The sequence below is a fragment of the Orcinus orca genome, chromosome 3 (assembly GCF_937001465.1).
Source record: "Orcinus orca chromosome 3, mOrcOrc1.1, whole genome shotgun sequence".
NCBI classification, from domain to species: Eukaryota; Metazoa; Chordata; class Mammalia; order Artiodactyla; family Delphinidae; genus Orcinus; species Orcinus orca.
In genome coordinates, this window is record NC_064561.1 from 151,941,648 (window position 1) to 151,960,478 (window position 18,831).

The window sequence follows — 18,831 nt, forward strand, 5'->3', positions numbered from 1 at the left end:
TAGTAATTGGGCAGATGCTTATAGGGCTAAACCTATAGAGTTTTGACCATGTTGGAAAAATGAGAATAAGAACAAATAGCAACAAACCTTTAGCACCTGCTGATTGGCTCAGATATACAGTCTGCCCAGTCTGCCTGTAACATTCACCCCAGCTCATCCTGCAGGCATCTGGTCATCCTCCTTCAGTCAGCCTTCAAGGTAAAGGCTGGTTCCCAAAGGTCCTTAATTTCTCCATTCACAACCTATCAAAAGATTTATCTTAAATCAACTGATGTTTTCAGCCTGATGTTTTCAGCACCTCTAGGGATAATAAGATCTGGACGTTTACCTCCTTCTGACTAAAGCAGTATTTTACAATTGAATTGACAGTTTTATTTGATTGGATTCTCTAAGCAATTCAGTCTGAATCTAACCTGGTTACAGAGCTTATGGGTCTGGTTCTGTGAGGAAGATATAAGAGGACCCATCCAGCTGGTTGTGACTCCCAGGTAAGAAATGTTCTGAGGTAATGCAATGTGTGTATGTGTACTTGTGCTCTCCACCTGTGAGTCTTTATGTGGCAGTTATAAATAGGTACATAGATGTTGTTTTAGTCATGGACACGTTACATAAACATAAAAAGCATAATACCAAATACCTAGTTGTCATTAAGTAAATATTCTTCCCTTGAACATTTACACACCTTCCCACACCTTCTAGGAGCCTAATATAGCACAGCTTCAGAAAGAAATAGTCACCAGATTATGTCTTTAAGTGACTCATTAATTTGCTCACTTTTGAGGATAAAGTTTAAAGAAGTTTCTTCAGGTAGGAGCAATTTGCTGATTGTAAGGTTATTAGGAAAAATACTTCACTGTATTAGACGTCTCAAGCGTTTGCGTCTCAAACATTTTTGTAGATGGTACTGCACATAGCATCAACTCAGTCTTATGTTTTACACAGACTGTTAGGAGGAAGGGAAGGGAGTTACATGACTAGGAAATACTCACCATGAGTCATTTGTAATTACAGTAATGATATAGATGTGCTCTTCTGTATGATAATATTGGTGATGGGGGTAGAGTTTGCATATTCTCTCTTATGTGTCCCAAATTCCATTGCATAGTATGGAGTATCCTAAACTGATATGATTGTAAGTATCTTTGGGGTACTTATTACATATGTGAGCTTCCCCACAGACAATAGAATTGGAATTTCCAAAGGTAGGACCTGGGGATATGTGTTTTTAAAATAAGAACCTTAGATTATTCTTCTGATTGTGTAAGTTTGGGAACTTCTACCTTGATGGATACTGTAAGAAGCTCATAGGCTCTCTTTAATTACAGCCAACATTTTCGTCATATTTTAATTTTTTTTACTTTATTTTTTCCTGCCTTTTTTTTAGTTTCATTGAGAAATAATTGACATACATCACTGTAATTTTTTTCAAGTACATCTATCTTAGTTTGGTCTGTAAGGTTGGTAGGGCAAGAATTGCTACCTTCAGGGCTTCCCTGGTGGCGCAGTGGTTGAGAGTCCACCTGCCGATGCAGGGGACATGGGTTCGTGACCCGGTCCGGGAAGATCCCACGTGCCGCAGAGCGGCTGGGCCCGTGAGCCATGGCTGCTGAGCCTGTGCGTCCGGAGCCTGTGCTCCGCAAAGGGAGAGGCCACAACAGCGAGAGGCCCACGTACTGCAAAGAAAAAAAAAAAAAGAAAAAATGAATTGCTACCTTCATTTTACAGATATGATGCTGTCAACTTAACAAAGCCAACAATTTTTAAAGTGTTCGTTGACAACAGCAGCAACTAAAGATTTTGGAGTAGGAATTCCCTGGCAGTCCAGTGGTTAGGACTCTGCGCTTCCACTTCAGGGGACACGGGTTTGACTTCTGGTCAGGGAACTAAGATCCCTCAAGCCACGGTATGCCCCCCAAAAAAGATGGAGAACAACAACAACAAAAAGATTTTGGGGTGATGAGGGCTGGTTGACTGCTTCCCCATAACCGCAAGGCCAAAATGTAATGAAAGTCATGATTGTCTTCAACATACATGGGCACTTGCTAGACATTTGTTAGAGAATTAGGCACAAAGTGGGTCTGAAAGTCTGATGAAGCTCCAGTACCTCTATCTGGCACTGTCTTTTGAGGCTCTGTAACCACACTTCATGAGAAAGAGATACTTGAGGCACATACAGCAAGATTCAGAGGTTAGATTTTGTGCCCTCTGAAACTATTGCTGCTGTCCCTAAGGAACTTAGGGTAAAGGCCCCAATGGATTCTTACACCCTATTAAGGCAGAGGTGGAAAGTATCTCTAAAATATTTTAGCCAATCTACATAGGTCTTGAATGCTATTAATTTTACCAATGATGGTGTCCAGTTCTAATATTCTTCTTGCAAATTTTCAAGTCACTAGAAAAGCCTTTTATAATTTTCAAAATATGCTGTTTTTTGCCTGGACTACTTTTATCCTGTGCTACTGGGTAAGTCCTGTTGTTTCCTTAAAACGTCAATTCAAGCACCATCTCTGTTTTGAAGTATTTTCTGGTCTTGTAGGACCTTGCTACTCAGAGTCTGGTCCATGGACCAGCGTCATCAGCATCCCTTGGGAGCTTGTTAGAAGTGCAGATTCCAAGTCCCACTCAAGACTTACTGACTCAGAGTCTTCATTTTAACAAGATTCCTGGTGCGTTGGAAGCACAATAAAGTTTCAGAAACACTATTCTAGAAGTTAGGTGCTCCTCAGCTGTGCCTCCTAATATAGCATAAAACTATGATGATGGCTCTATTAAAGCACTTACCACATTGAATTGCATAATTAATTTTTGCCTATTCTTCCAGGTTAGTCATCAGATCTTACTTATTTCTTCACTCCTATCACTTGGCACTTATTGAATGTTTAATTCATGTTGAGTGAGTGAATAAACAAACTTGCCCGTGGCAAAATTAGTTTTTCAGATCTACCTGTAGATTTCTTAGATTTCATCTGACTTATGTGTTCTCACACATCCAAAGTCAGAATGAATAGAAGACAGGGTATTAACCAGCTTTCCAGGGCTATAGTTGAGGAAGAAGTGGGTGTTGGACATAGGAGCCAGACAGTAGTGGCATGATGGAAAATTCATGAGGGAAGGATTTAGTCTCTAATATGTGAATGGTCAAAGAGAGAGGGCAGAGTCACCTCAGGGGACCATGTGTGCCAGGGATTCTGAATACTTTTTTCTGTCCCAACACACCCAAGAGATTAGACATATTTCCAGCTGTAAGAATGGCTAACTATACCAGATTTTCATTGGGACTTCTCCCTCAACTATATAATTCTGCTATAGCCCACACCCCATTTTTCTTTTTAGACTCGCTGAGACAAATGGTAGGATCAATGTCTGGTGTTCTGAGTGGGACAGGAGGGCATTGAGAGATAGTAGGTACCAAGAATACATCCTGAATTTAAAATCAAGTGTTTTAAATGGGTGGATAGATTCAGATATCTAACCTGGAAGGTTAGATTAGGAAATCAGCATAGGGTAGAAAGAGTGGTAACAAAAGATCTTATCGAAATGAGGACTGGTCCAAGTCCAGGACTCCAGGCACTTAACACCTGGGCAGTACTTATTCTACATCTTTCTTTCTCAACCACATCTCTTTTGGGGTTAACTATAGACCTAGTAGTGGCTAATGGTGGAGAGAGAGTTTGGGATTAGGGTTACCATAATAGTGCAAAACAGTTTCGGTAGCTACCCAGAATCCAGTGGATAGAGGTAGAATAATGTCCAATCTGTAAATAAGAAGAAAATATTTTTCTCCCTGTACTTTGGTTGGTCCTGAGGGGCAGTTATCACAAATTTGGGGTGGGGTGGGGGGCAACATTTAGAGTGGGGAAGGAGTATCAAAGCTAGTCAAGGCTTTTGGCCTAAGGCAGGAGATTGACAGTAAATTGCCTAGGGAAGCTAGCAGGTGAGGTACACACTGAAACTGGGGTAGAGTAGGCAGTGATGTCCTGAAGAGCAAATGCCTCGTTTGAAGGGTCAGCTCCAATTGGTGGTTTCATGTGGGAATCTGGCATCTGTCTTCTGGGTATTTTGGGTCCTTTTGTGTTCCTTTAAAAATCACGAAGACTTGGATAGAAACCAAAGAAAGGGAAACAAGAAGGGAGTTATTCAGGGCTTGTCATAGTTGAAATGAAATCAGTCATTTAACTCACTGAAATCAAAAGCAAACAAGCATAAATGAAACTAAATGAAAGAAATGACTGCCCAAACTTCAGCTTCTCTCTCAGAGTCTTCATGGATGTCATCGATCACCTACTAAGTTATTCAGCTAAGAAATCTGGCAGTCTTTTTTGACTCTTTTTCTCCCTCAGCCTTTACATTTTATGACTATTCAGGGCCAATAGATTTCACCCCCATGAACACCCACATCTTTCTCCATCTTTATGGCCACTGTCTTATATTAGGTTCTCTTGTATTTTGCCTGGATTATTCCAAAGGTTTCCTTTTTGGTATTTCTAACTGATTTCATGAGGAAACAACACAAACAGACTCTACACATTTTCTTCCAGAATTAGGTCTGTGGCTAGGGCCTGTGTCTGAATCCACAGGTAGGGGTGAGCAGATCCTCACCTGGGGTGGACAAGGCAAGAGACCAGAATGTTTTCAGCAGTGGGCAGGTCTGCTGGAGTAATTTCCAATTCCAGAATTAGAACAAAGAACGACACAGGTCAGTGCAATCTAGGAACTCTCTTCTTCCCCTTCTGATTGCCATGGGTTAACGCTGACAATATATCCATACAGTTATGAAAGTAAGGTCACAAATTAGGCAAGTTTCTGAAAAATGTACAATAATGAGATGAAATGGATCAGGTGATGATTGTTTTGCACCCTTTGTCTCACCAGCCCCAGCGGCCTATTAGAAAGTTAAATGCCCATTCGTTAGGTGGCTGTGAGGTCCATAACTAACTTTAGGTAAAACATGAGACTGGAGAGAAAGTGATCTTCTCAAGGTTAAGCCATCCTCTGGCTTGGAAGGTTAACTTGGGAAGTACCTTCTGGAGGCCTACATCTTCCAGGTCTGATTTAGAGAAATCCCAGCAGGACCACAGTCACAGACACTAATTTTCCTAATGCTAACTTGAAGGGGAATGAATGATTACAAAACTATTAACTAGAGTCTATCAAAGAATTAAAAAAAAAAAAAGAACTCTGATTGGGAAATGTCTACTAACTTGTTTTTAACCAGAAAGCCCTATAGTTACACTGCTAACTTACTAGCTATGAGATCTCAGAGAAGCTACTTATTCATCATAACTCTTACTCCCCTCATTTGTACAATGGGGAAAGTAACATCACCTACCCCAAATTTTGTGGTAAAAAAATAATAAGAACATACATAAATACCTTAGCAAAATAGCTAGCATGTAATAGGCAATTGATGAATTATAACATCATTATACTTATTCCTCAATGAAAGTTTATCCCCACCTCTACCTGTATTGACATAAAATCATTTTAAACATACAGGCATTCCTTGATGTGCACAGGGGATTGGTTTCCAATACCAAGAACCAAAATTTTCAGGTGCTCATTTTTTTATATAAAGTGGCTGAAAGCCTTTGTATCACTCACCTTTTTCAGCCAGAAAATTTCCCTCCCACAGGTAACCAATGTTACCAGTTTCTTGAATACTCTACTATAGAAAATTGAGGCATCTGCAAGCAAAAACAAAAAGGCATTTTTTCCCCAATTGCTTTAAAAAGAGTTTTAAATCTAAATTTCCCATCTATACTGATAAAAAGAATTATTATTGTTTTCTATAAGGACCTGAGGTCCTGTCACTTTGATACATGTATGTTTATTGTAATTTTTCTAAGATCATATCTAAAATTTATCTTACATCTAGGCTGCAGCACTGTGAGACATATTTTATGGCTCTAGTATTTGTGCCAAACATTACCTTGTTGTATATTGAATTTCTATGGCAGTTCAATATGGTTAGGCCCAGATGACAAAGAACTTTCTGTGCTTAATTAAATTGACTGGTACATGTGCACCCTGACGCAAATATATTTTCCTTATAAAGAAATGTTCTGCCCTTTGCAAGATGTAGGAAGTCTGAAATTAGCTCTGTTTTTTTAATGAGTTTCAAAATGTGGTCCCTGAAATAAGGCAGCAAAATACCATGGTGGAATTGTAGTTCTGAAAAAAATGTTTTTAGGACATCCTTCTTCTTTATTCACTCTTTCCAGACCAAATATAATATTTCCAAACTATAAAGAGGTATTGACTACTGAGAAGTGAATGGCAAACTCTACCCAGGACTTACAAAAAAAAGTCTTAGGAGAGTGGGAAAGCCTAATTGTTCCTTTTAATACACTACTCACAGGGCCACAATCACCCTTCAAGCAGACTATGCTATAGGAATATGAAGTCTTGGAAACTGTAGTGAATTCTATAGGTGCCCCATCTAGACCCCATTGCCAGCTGACGCATAGGAGAGTGGGAAAGCCTAATTGTTCCTTTTAATACACTACTCACAGGGCCACAATCGCTTCAAGCAGATTATGCTATAGGAATATGAAGTCTTGGAAACTGTAGTGAATTCTGTAGGTGCCCCATCTAGACCCCATTGCCAGCTGACGCACTCCCCACTCCCACCGTGGGTACTTTAAGTGCTTCAGCTAAGGCTTGCTGTTACCTGGTTTTCTGGAGAAATGCCCTCAGTCAAATAGGAGCCATGTCGTGGGAGGTTATAGGCCCAGTACTAAGGAGCAGTCCTTAGCCAATGATGGACTGACACAGGGATTCTTTTTTTTTTTTTTTTTTTTTTTTTTGTGGTACGCGGGCCTCTCACTGTCGTGGCCTCTCCCGTTGCGGAGCACAGGCTCCGGACGCGCAGGCTCAGCGGCCATGGCTCACGGGCCCAGCCGCTCCGCGGCATGTGGGATCCTCCCGGACCGGGGCACAAACCCGTGTCCCCTGCATCGGCAGGCGGACTCTCAACCACTGCGCCACCAGGGAAGCCCGACACAGGGATTCTTTAAGCCAGTTTCCTTGCCCAAAGGTGGAATAACTCTGTGAACCACTTAGCCTTCTGCACTTGTTGTGGGATCAGGCTGAAACTAGACTCTAGCTGAGACCTCATCACTGTTTAAATGTGGAGAGGAGCTACTGGAGAGCAGGGGTTGAGGGGGGAGTGAACAGATGTTAGAGACCTCACTTAGAATGGGATGGTTCTGAAACCAATGTGGCAAAGATCTGCTGAGAAAAAGTGAAAGGATTGCTCCTTGCCCATTCTTCTTCTATCTCAACCTTCCTGATTCTGTTGCAGTGAGCCAGTTTTCAAATTGATTCTAGCAGAGCCTGCAGCATCAGTGATATGGGGCACTGTCCACAGAATTGCTGAAATTGCTCCTTGCACCGTTAAACTTCTGATTATTTTTCCTGTACTCAAGGTCAGTGATAGAGCTAAAATACTGTTTTTTCTCTTCCTTTCACTTTTATCTAAAATTCGGTAAGAAGAATTGAAAGAAGGGGTCACCAACAGCAGTAGGAAGACAAGGGACACCTGTTTTCTTCCTATTCTTTCTTTTAAGGTCCTCACTTCCTATTCACAGGCAGACTAGGTCCCTGTGTTTTAGTCTAGTGCTATTTATATGCTTTATTTTTTAAAGCAATAACTTCCAGAACCGTGGGAAGGAAGTACAGGTAAACAAGCTTTAAGCGACTAGGTGAAATTCACATAATTTGGCACAGCTTTAGGAACAGCCTGTTTCCTGACTCCCCACATACGTACTCAACTCTAGACCCTAAAAGAGAGTGGGTAAATATTTTTAGCATTTAGTAGAACCTAAACAGAAAAAAGGACATTCAGTATGACAGAGTAATCTATCAGTTGAAAATGAATCAAAGTCATACGATCATCTTCACTTGAAACACCCAGAAATACTTCATATAATACAACAATCATTCATTAAAATGCATGGCTGGGACTTCCCTCATGGCTCAGTGGTTAAGAATCTGCCTGCCAATGCAGGGGACATGGGTTCAAGCTCTCGTCCAGGAAGATCCCACATGCCGCGGAGCGGCTAGGCCCGTGAGCCATGGCTGCTGAGCCTGCGCGTCCGGAGCCTGTGCTCTGCAACAGGAGAGGCCACAACAGTGAGAGGCCCGCGTACCACAAAAAAAAAAAAAAAAAAAAAAAAAAGAAACATACCTATGACACAAGGACAAAGAAATATTGAGAATTAAAGAATGCAAAATATATATATATATGTGTGTGTCAGGCAAGTATTAAATAAAACAAGAGTCAGTTATAAATCTATAATATTTTCAGACAAAATAACTCTAAGGCAAAAGTATTGTTAGGGATTAAAGTGGTTACTTCATAATGATGAAATATATATTTCAACAGAAAAATAAAACAATTCTAAACTTATAGGCATCCTATAACATAGAATTAAAATATATAAAACAAAAATCAACAAAATTGCAAGGAAAAAAAGACAAGATTTTCAGAAATGTCTCACAGATCTGATAACACCATGTAACAAAATTTAGAGAACATTTGAAGATTTGGAACATCTGATTTTTATAAATAATATAATATACTAAGCCTTAGATACAAAAAAACAGACAAAGTATGAGAGAGGAAAATTTATAGATCAGTCTCATTCATGAACATAGATTTAAAAATCCTGAACAAAATATTAGTAAATCAAATATAGGAATGTGTATGTTATATATTATGTACATGTATATATATGTTAACAGATACATATATTATATATAAATATAAAATAATAAATATATACTTAAACAAATGCATCTTGACCAAGTTAGATTTATCCGCAAGTACTAAAATGATTTAATATAATTAATACAATAGTAGATCAAAGGGAAAAAGAAGCTTATGATCATTTCAGTACATGCAGGAGAAAAAAGTGTTATCCTTCAATAACCATTTCTGAGAAAAGAAAACTCATGGCAGACTAAAAGGAGAAGTCTTATCCATGAAAGGGATAAGACTTATCCATTAAAGGGAACCTATTAAAAATCTACTACAAACATTATTATCCCTGGTGACACATTAGAAGCATTCCCCTGAAAATTAGGAATAAGGTAACAGTGTTTGACAATAATATATGATTTCATCTATGTACCATAGGTTTTAGCTTGTGCCCAAGGAAGGAAAAGAAATAAGATGCATAAGGACTGAAAAGAAACAAAACAGTAATTTGCATAACATATGATTGTCCAGATAAAAAACTCAAGAGTATCTTTAAAAATATAATTGCTGGATTGATACGAGAAAATCATTTCCATGACTATACCAACAATGTGCACTTATAAAATAACTGGTTTGAGTTGATCATTTTCACTTCATGGAGCTGTAGCGAAGCAACCCTTACTGCAGATCAAGGGAATCCTTTTTACTACCTGAACGCAAAAGCAGGTTCTGTTAATAGGGAAGTGGACTAGTCATTGTATTGGGCAGACAAGAGACAGTGTCTCCTTTACTTTTCAGAAATTATCTGTGTAGATGACCAAGTTTTTTGTGTTCTTTGTGTGCTTGAAAAAGATGCTTAATCTCTAATTGTTGGTTGCAGATATTCTATGCACTCATAGAATGAACCATATATGTCCATTCTATCAAATTTCTAAATTGTCGTGTTCAATCTCATGCAATGTTAACTTTTTGAGTGTTTGATCTATTCAGTTTCTAAGAGTTAGTGCTGCTAATGCTAAAATATACCAGTAGGTTTGTGGTTTCTCAGTTAAGACTGTCTGCATTTACTATGTACTGTGTTACTGATATACTTGGATATATTCCTACCATCATTTTTTTCCATTATGATCATCCTTTTTTTGTTGCTTTATCCCTTTTTACTTTTTTGTTTCTGTTTTATCCTTCACATTTTGGGAACTTGCACAGTCTACTACTTCATGATTCTCTTAAATTTTTAGTATATATAGTTAACCAAAGTTTGAAGTTAATTAGTATCTTTACCCTTTTCCAAAATAATACAAAGATGTTAGAATGATAAACCCCATCTACTCTCCTATAGTCTATGTCATACTTATCTAGTACTTTATTTCCAACTTGTTTTTTTAACCCTCTTCTTACAAATTAATAATTTTTACCATCAGTTTTAATTAAGACCTACTTATTTTGTTTTTCAAATTCTAATTTTATTTCCTCACTGTTGCTTCTTGTAGATTATTTCTTTAATAGAGGTTCTATTTCCTTTTTTGCAGAAGTGTTCTTCCACTAATTCTTTTAGCCAGAGTCTGAAAGAGTAAGCTAGTTTTTCCCCCTTGTATCAGATGTTTCTGTTTTTCAACTTTTGACTGATTGTTTAGCTGGGAATAGAGTTTGAGATTGGCAGTTATTTTTCTCTTAGCACACTTTAGTTGTTATCTCTTTGACCTCTTGTTGATGTGAAATCTCTTGTACATCTAAATGTTGTTTCTCTTTTTGTTTCCTTTAAGATTTCCTTTACTACAGTTTCTTTTAGTATTTGATATTTTACACATATTTATTTATACTTATTTTATTAATCCTGTTTCTTTTATATGAAAATTTATCAGCCATGATCTCTTTGAATATTTTTCCTTCACCATTATCTATATGCTTCCTTATGAAACTTGAACTTGAGTTTCTCTTTCTCTTGTTCCTGTTTCTTTTTTATTTTTATTTTTTTTGCGGTACACGGGCCTCTCACTGTTGTGGCCTCTCCCTTTGCAGAGCACAGGCTCCGGACGCACAGGCTCAGCAGTCATGGCTCACGGGCCCAGCCGCTCTGCGGCATGTGGGATCTTCCCGGACCGGGTGACGAACCCGTGTCCCCTGAATCCCAGGCGGACTTTCAACCACGGCGCCCCCAGGGAAGCCCTTGTTCCTGTTTCTTAATCTCTCATGTTTTACATCTTGTTATCTTCTGCTGCTATATTTTTGATGATTTTCTTACACGAATCTTCTAGTTTGCTATTTCTATCTTCAGCTGAAAGTCTGCTATTTTACCTGTCCTAAGTTAAACTTTTGTGTGTGTGTGATACACATTATTCACAGAGCATAGTGTGTCAACCATATATAGCAATAATATAAAATGCATGTACTCTCTACTTAGGTAACAGAATATTACTAATACCTTAGATTCATGTGTGTCCCTCGCCAATCATCTACCAACCATCAGGTAACTGTTATTCTGACTTTTTGTTAAGTATTTGTATTAGTTCCAGAGAAGCAGAATTAATAGAATGTATATGTGTAAATATAGATAGAAGAATTGGCTTATGTGATTATGGAGGCCGACAAGTCCAAAATCTGTAGCATAGACCAGCAGGCCAGAGACCGAAAGAATAACCTGTGTTGCAGTTCAAGTCTGAATGCTGTCAGGATGGAAACCCAAGGAAGAGTTGCTGTTTAAATCCAAAGTGAGTCTGCTAGCAGAATTCCTTCTTGCTCAGCAGAGGTCAGTCTTTTGTTTTATTTAGGCTTTCAACAGATTAAATGAGGCTTAACCACGTTATTGAGGGTATTCTCCTTCATTCAAAGTCTCTTTAAAGTTCTGATTTAAAAGTTACTCATCCAAAAATATTCTCATGGAAACATTCAGAATAATGTTTGATTAAATATCTGGGCACTGTGGCCCAATGACGTTGACACATAAAACTATGCATCACACATCTACCCCTTGTCAACTTGGCATCCATACACATCTCCTTAAACTATACTTAATCTCCAAATAAAGACAATAACAAGTTTATAATTACACCTAACATGATACAACCATTTTGTATACAACTGAAAATGCACTAACACTTTCCCCATAAGAGGATACAAAATTCCTGTGTGATATTTACCCTTTCCCTTCACACCCTGTAACTTAAATACTATGATGTAAAGTTTACAATACTAAATGACATGATATAAAGTCAATATATTTTGTTGCATGATAAAGGAATAAAAGATAGAGGAAAACAAAGATATTTGAGACATATACACACAGATACAAACATATTTATAACAAAATAAGGAAGTAGCTGGTATTTAGAACTACCTTCTTTCACTACCCAATCCATATTCCCATTCCCCTCAGTAAACACCTCAGTTGGTCATGGATCTTAACGTGGTGGGATGACCTCAACCTTCATTCCTAAAGGATCTGTCTGGATTAGGATGTTGTATTTTTCCATTGACTTTAATCACAGTATCTCCTGTATTCCAGACATACTCTTCCTTATCTGCACTGTACAGTATCAATCCAAGTTTTCCTTGGTAATCAGGATTAACCATTTCAGCCAGCACAGTAATTCTCTTCTTTGCCTGTTGATTTAGGAATGAGGAATCCAAAGTGGCTGCTTGGGAGTCTTAACTTCCAGTTTAATGGAATCATTGTGTTTTCCTGGTGGGAGCATTCTTCCTTTGGAACTAAGATCTCTAGGCCAGCAGAACATAAAGTTGTGGGGGACAGGTAGCAAAAACTTTGTCATTGGGTCACTAGAGGTATTAGTGAGTGATACCCCTCCCATTTCCACCCCTTGATTCCTGGACCCATGAATTCTTGCTGTGGGAGAAACAGAGCCATATATTGGATGCTGATGCAGAACATATATGATTTCCTGGAGGACCTTGCCACAGCTCTGAAAGGAACTCTCACCTAGCTGTCACTGTGACTAAGTCTTCAAAAGGCTGTTGCAGTACTGCATAGCAATCAGAGAAGAAAAAGAAATAAAAGGAATCCAAATTGGAAAGGAAGAAGTAAAATTGTTGCTGTTTGCAGATGACATGATACTATACACAGAAAATCCTAAAGACACCAACAGAAAACTACTAGAGCTCATCAATGAATTTGGTAAAGTCGTAGGATACAAAATTAATATACAGAAATCTGTTGCATTTCTATACACTAACAATGAACTATCAGAAAGAAAAATTAAGGAAACAGTCCCATTTATCATCACATAAAAAAGAATAAAATTCCTAAGAATAAACCTACCTAAGGTGGTAAACGACCTACACTTGGAAAACTATAAGACACTGATGAAAGAAATTGACACAAACAGATGGAAAAATATATGGTGTGTTTGCATTGGAAGAATTAATATTGTTAAAATTATCATACCACCCAAGGCAATCTACAGATTCAATGTAATCCTTATCAAAATACCAATGGCATTTTTCACAGTACAAATAATTTTAAAATTTGCTTGACAAAAGACCCTGAATAGCCAAAACAATCTTGAGAAAGAACAGAGCTGGAGTCTCCATGACTTCAGACTATACTACAAAACTACAGTAATTAAAACAGTATATTACTGGTACAAAAACAGACACATAGATCAGTGGAATGGAATAGAGAGCCCAGAAATGAATCCACACATGTCTGGTCAATTAATCTATGACAAAGGAGGTAAAAATATACAATGGAGGAAAGACAGTCTCTTCAATAAGTAGTGCTAGGAAAACTGGACAGCTACATGTAAAAAAAATGAAATTACAACATTCTCTAGCACCATATACAAAAATAAACTCAAAATGGATTAAAGACCTAAATGTAAGACTGCATACTATAAAACTCCTAGAGGAAAACATAGGCAGAACACACTTTGACATAAATTGCAGCAATGTTGTTTTGGATCTGCTTCCTAAAGCAAAGAAAATAAAAGCAAAAGTAAATAAATGGGACCTAATTAAACTTGAAAGCTTTTGTACAGCAAAGGAAACCATTGACAAAATGAAAAGGCAACCTAATGAATGAGAGAAGATATTTGCAAGTGGTATGACTGATAAGGGGTTAATACCCAACATATATAAACAGCTCATGTAACTCAACATCAAAATAATAAACAACCTGATTAAAAAATGGGCAGAAGAACTGAATAGACATTTTTCCAAAGATGAACTGCACATGGCCAACAGGCACATGAAAAGATGCTCAACATCGCTAAACATCAGGGAAGTGCAAGTCAAAACCACAATGAGATATCACCTCACATCTGTCAGAATGGCTATCATCAAAGAGAATACAAATAACAAAAGTTGGTGAGGATGAGGAGAAAAGGGAATACTGATGGTGGGAACGTAAATTGGTGCAGCCACTGTGGAAAACAGTATGGAGGTTTCTCAAAAAACTAAAAATCGAACTACCATATGACCCAGCAGTTCCATTCCTGGGCATATATCCAGAAACACCAAAAACACTAATTCGAAAAGACACATGCACACCAATGTTCAAAGCAGCATTATTTACAATTGCCAAGACATGGAAGCAACCTAAGTGTCCATCAACAGATGAATGGATAAGGAAGATGTGGTATGTATATACATATATACATAACAATGGGATACTACTCAGCCTTAAAAAAGAATGAAATTTTGCCGTTTACAGCAACATGGATGGACTTGGAGGGCATTATGCTTAGTGAAACAAATCAGACAGAGAAGGACAAATACTGTATGGTATCACTTATATGTGGAATCTAAAAAATAGAACAAACTAGTGACTCACAGATATAGGGAACAAGCTAGTTGTTACCAGCGGGGAGAGGGTAGTAGAGAGGGGGAAATATAGAGGTTGGGGAAAAAAAGGGTTGTTACGGGATTATATGAGATCATGTGTGTGAAACTATTGAAAATTGTAAAGCACTATAGAATATAAAGAATCTTTCATTCAATTAAAAATAAAGGTCATTCCTCTATTCTGTCAAACCAGCTGATGAAGGATGGTGGGGAAAATGGTAAGTCTAGTGAATTCCATGAGGCTAGGCCCATTGCTGCATTTCATTTGCTATGAAGTGAGTTCTTAGAAGAATTGCTGTGTGGAATACCATGACAGTGGATAAGGCATTCTTTAAGTCCATGGATGGTAGTTTTGGCAAAAACATTACATGCAGGGAAGTTAAGTCCACATCCAGAGTGTCTGTTTTAGTAAGAACAAAAAGCTGTCTCTTCCATAATGGAAGTGGCTTAATGTAATTAATCTGCCACCAGGTAGCTTGCTGATAACACCAGGGAATGGCGCCATACCAGGGACTTAGTGTTGATTTCTGCTGCTGGCTGATTGAGTACTCAGTAGTAGCTGTGGTCAGGCCTCCTTTGGAAAGCATAAACCCACGTTGCTGAGTCCATGCATAATGTCTAATTCTGCCACCATGGACAGTACATCCATGAGCCCACTGGTGATGATAGTGGTGGCTAAAGAGACTAATTGATATCTACAGAACAGACCATCCTATCCACTTTGACTATTAAAATACTCTTCTGCTAAGGTCACCTTTTGGTGAGTATTAACATGGGACACAAATATGTTTAGGTTCTTTTTGCCCATTCATAGTGGTTTATCTTCAGACCTCTTTCTCAGATTTCCTTGTCATCAGTTTTCCAGTCAGTTTCCATCCAAGTGCCTGACTATCCAGCCAAATCATTGGCCACAGCTCATGAACTGGTATATAAGCACACATCTTGCCATTTCTCCTTCCAAGCCAAATGAATGACCAGGAACACTGCCTGCTGGGAGGATTTCCCTTCACCACTGTCCCTCAGGGATGTCCTAGAGAAAGGATGTAGTGCTGCGGCTGTCCATTTTTCAGTGGTGCCTGTATATTGGAGAGAGTAATCTGTAAACCAGGTCCCAATTTTCTTTTTCTCTGTCAGTTGATTGTAGCGAACTCCCAGTGAGGAAGTATGTGCAGCCTGGTGACACAAGGTAGTGCAGCAGGAGTAGGGACCATGGCATTTGGGCCACTTCACGTAATTTACTTGTGCCTCCAGGGCCTGCTTGGGCTTGACCTCATATGTGCCACTTCCATTTGATGATGGAGTGCTGCTGTGCACGCCCAACTTCATGGCTTGGCAAGTCAGATAATACCTAGTACGTGATAGACAGACAGCTCAGGTCACATGGTAACTTCTTGGCCCATGGTTAAGTGTTCAGGCTCAACTGAACCCTAGTAGCAGGCCAAGAGCTGTTTCTTAAAAGGAGAGTGGTTATCCCAGAGGATGGCAGGGCTTTGCTCCAAAATCCTAAGGATCTGTTATGAGATTCACCTGTTAGAGGCCTGCCACAGGCTCCAACCAATATCCTTATCTGCCAGTGACACTTCAGTCACCATTGGATTTGCTGGATCATATGGTCCAAGTGGCAGAGCAGCTTGCATAGCAATATGGGTCTGTTGTAGAGCCTTCTGTTGTTCTGGACCCTGTTCAAAACTAGCAACTTATGAGTCACTTAGTAAGTGGGCCAGAGTAGCACACCCAGATGAGGAACGTATTGCCTCCAAAATCCAGAGACGTACTAGGCATTGTATCTCTCTCTTGTTATAAGAAGGGTCAGATGAAACAACTTACCCTTCACCTTAGAAGGGTTATCTCAACATGCACTATACCATTGGCCCCAAGAAATTTCACTGAGCTAGAAGGACCTTGAATTTTTATCACATTTATTTCTCACCCTCTGACATGCAAATTTCTTACCAATAAGTCTAGAGTAGTTGCTACTTCTTGCTCACTAGGTCCAATCAGCATAATGTCATCAATGTAATGATCAGTGTGAGACTTGTGGAAAGGAAAGACAATCAAGATCTCTTTGAACAAAGTTATGACATAGGGCTGAAAAGTTGATATACCCCTGAGGTAGGGCAGTGAAGGTAAATCGCTGGCCTTTCCAGCTGAAAGCAAACTGCTCCTGGTGGTCTTTATTAGCAGAAATTGAGAAAAAAGCATTTGCCGTTTTATTAGCTGCCTAAGAGGCACCAAGGGATGTGCTAATTTCCCCAAGCGATGAAACCACTCCTGGTACAATGACTGAAACTGGAGTTACCATCTTGTTAGGCTTGCAGTTATCCACTGTCATTCTCCAAGATCCAGCTCTCATCTGCACAGGGCACAAAGGTGAGTGAAATGGAGATGTGGTGAGAATCACCACCCCTGGATCTTTCAACTTTCTGATGGTGGCGCTAATCTTTACACCCCTTCAGGAGCATGGTATTGCTTTTAGTTTACTTTCTTTCCAGGTAGAGGCAGTTCTAGTAGCTTGCACTTGGCCTTTCCCACCAGGATAGCTCTCACTCTACAGGATGTAGGAATTTTTCCAGTTGCTAGGTATGTTTATTCTAATTATGCATTCCAGAACTGGGCAAATAACCAGAGGATGGGTTTGGGGACCCACTGAGTCCACTGTGAGATGGACTTAAGCTAAAACTCCATTGATCACCTGCCCTTCATAAGCCCCTACTCTGACAAGTGGACCACAGTGATGTTTTGGGTCTCCGGGAATTAGTGTAGTTCAGAGACAGTGTCTAGTAGTTCCCAAAAGGTCTTATTATTTGCTTTTCCCCAGTGCACAGTCACTCTGGTAAAAGGCCATAGGTCCCTTTAGGAAAAGTTGGGAGAAAGATTAACAGTATACATTTTTGGAAGTATACCAGGATCCTTCCTCAAAGGGAACCAGCCCCTGCTTCACTGAAGGGGTCTGAGGCTGTAAACTGGCTCAAGTCCTGTTTGGATCTTAGGAAGCATAGAGCACCTGGCAGGGCTATTCTGTGGCCCAGGTACTAAACTTTTAATAGGGATATTATCAGAGGGAGTAGGATGTTTTGAATTTCTGCTTCTAAATCCACCATTGCTTACCTTGACTGCTCAACAGTAAATAAAAAGAGTAATTTCGAGAGATGAAATGGCTATCCCCAGCTGACCCAACACCTGGGCATGGAGAGGAGAGAAGGCATTTTATTAGAATATGGTTAAGACAAGTCAAATAGAATTAAGAAATGAAGCCAAGCTCACCCAAGCATCCTCCTTCAGGTTAAAAAGATAGTATGATGGCAATAGGTATCTGCCTCTTGAATCCTTCTGTTCCAGTACAAACTGGTGCATTTACCTATTTTTTGTTCAGCTGTCATTCTCAGGTCATCATGTTCTGTTCTTCTTTGGATCCTCATCACTCCTCCTTTTTTGGATTTCCTGTTCCTACTCCTTGTGTGCCATTAGTATTAGTTTCCTGTGGCAGCTGCAACAAATCACCATAGCCTTGGTAGCTTAAAACAAAAGAAATGTATTCTCTTACAGTTCTGGAGGCCAGAGCCCTGAGTTAGTTTCACTGAACTGAAGTCAAGATGTTGACAGGACCATGTTCTCTGTAGAGGCTCCAGGGGAGAATCTGTTCCTTACTTTTCCAGCTTCTGGTGGCTGCCAGCGTTCCTTGGCTTGTGGACACATCAGTCCAATATTCAAATCTTCAAATCTCCCAGCTCAGTGGTCTTCTCCTCCATGTGTCTCTGCATTTCCTTTTCCTCTATGTCAAATTACCATCTCCCTCCCTCTTATAAGGATACATATGATTGTATTTGGGGTTCACCTGGGCAATCCAGGATAAAGCATATCAAGATTGTTAATCACATCTGCAAAAATGTTTTTTCCCAAATAGGTAATATTTTTAGGTTCCAGGGGTTAGGAAGTGAATATTCTTTTGTGAGGAGGGGCATTTTTTCATCCTACCACAGGATGTCTTCTTCTTTCTTCATTCTCTCTCTCCCTGTCTCTGTCTGTTTCTCTTTTTGTTGGATACATCTTCTAATAGCTTCAGAGAGTGAATGTATGGGAAAAATTATTTGAGACCCTACAATTTTTATTCTACCCTCATATTTGATTGTGCCTTTGTATGTAGAATGTTAGAAAACATAGCTCAGGAAATACATTGGTATGCCAGCAGTCTCTTTTCTTATCGCTCTTCAATTCCATTTCAGAAGAGGTTGAGCATTTAAGGTATTAATTTATAAATCATCCTGAGTTTCCTGCAATAGTATGATTTTTTTTGGGGAAACAAGTCCTTTAACTTGTGCTTGCATTCATTTAAA

The 18,831-nt window shown here is 39.1% G+C and overlaps 1 pseudogene; it reads right to left on the bottom strand.

Annotated features, from left to right (window-relative positions):
- Positions 1-14,673: 14,673 nt before the first annotated feature.
- Positions 14,674-17,252, bottom strand: LOC101286007 (uncharacterized; annotated as a pseudogene).
- Positions 17,253-18,831: the final 1,579 nt, after the last annotated feature.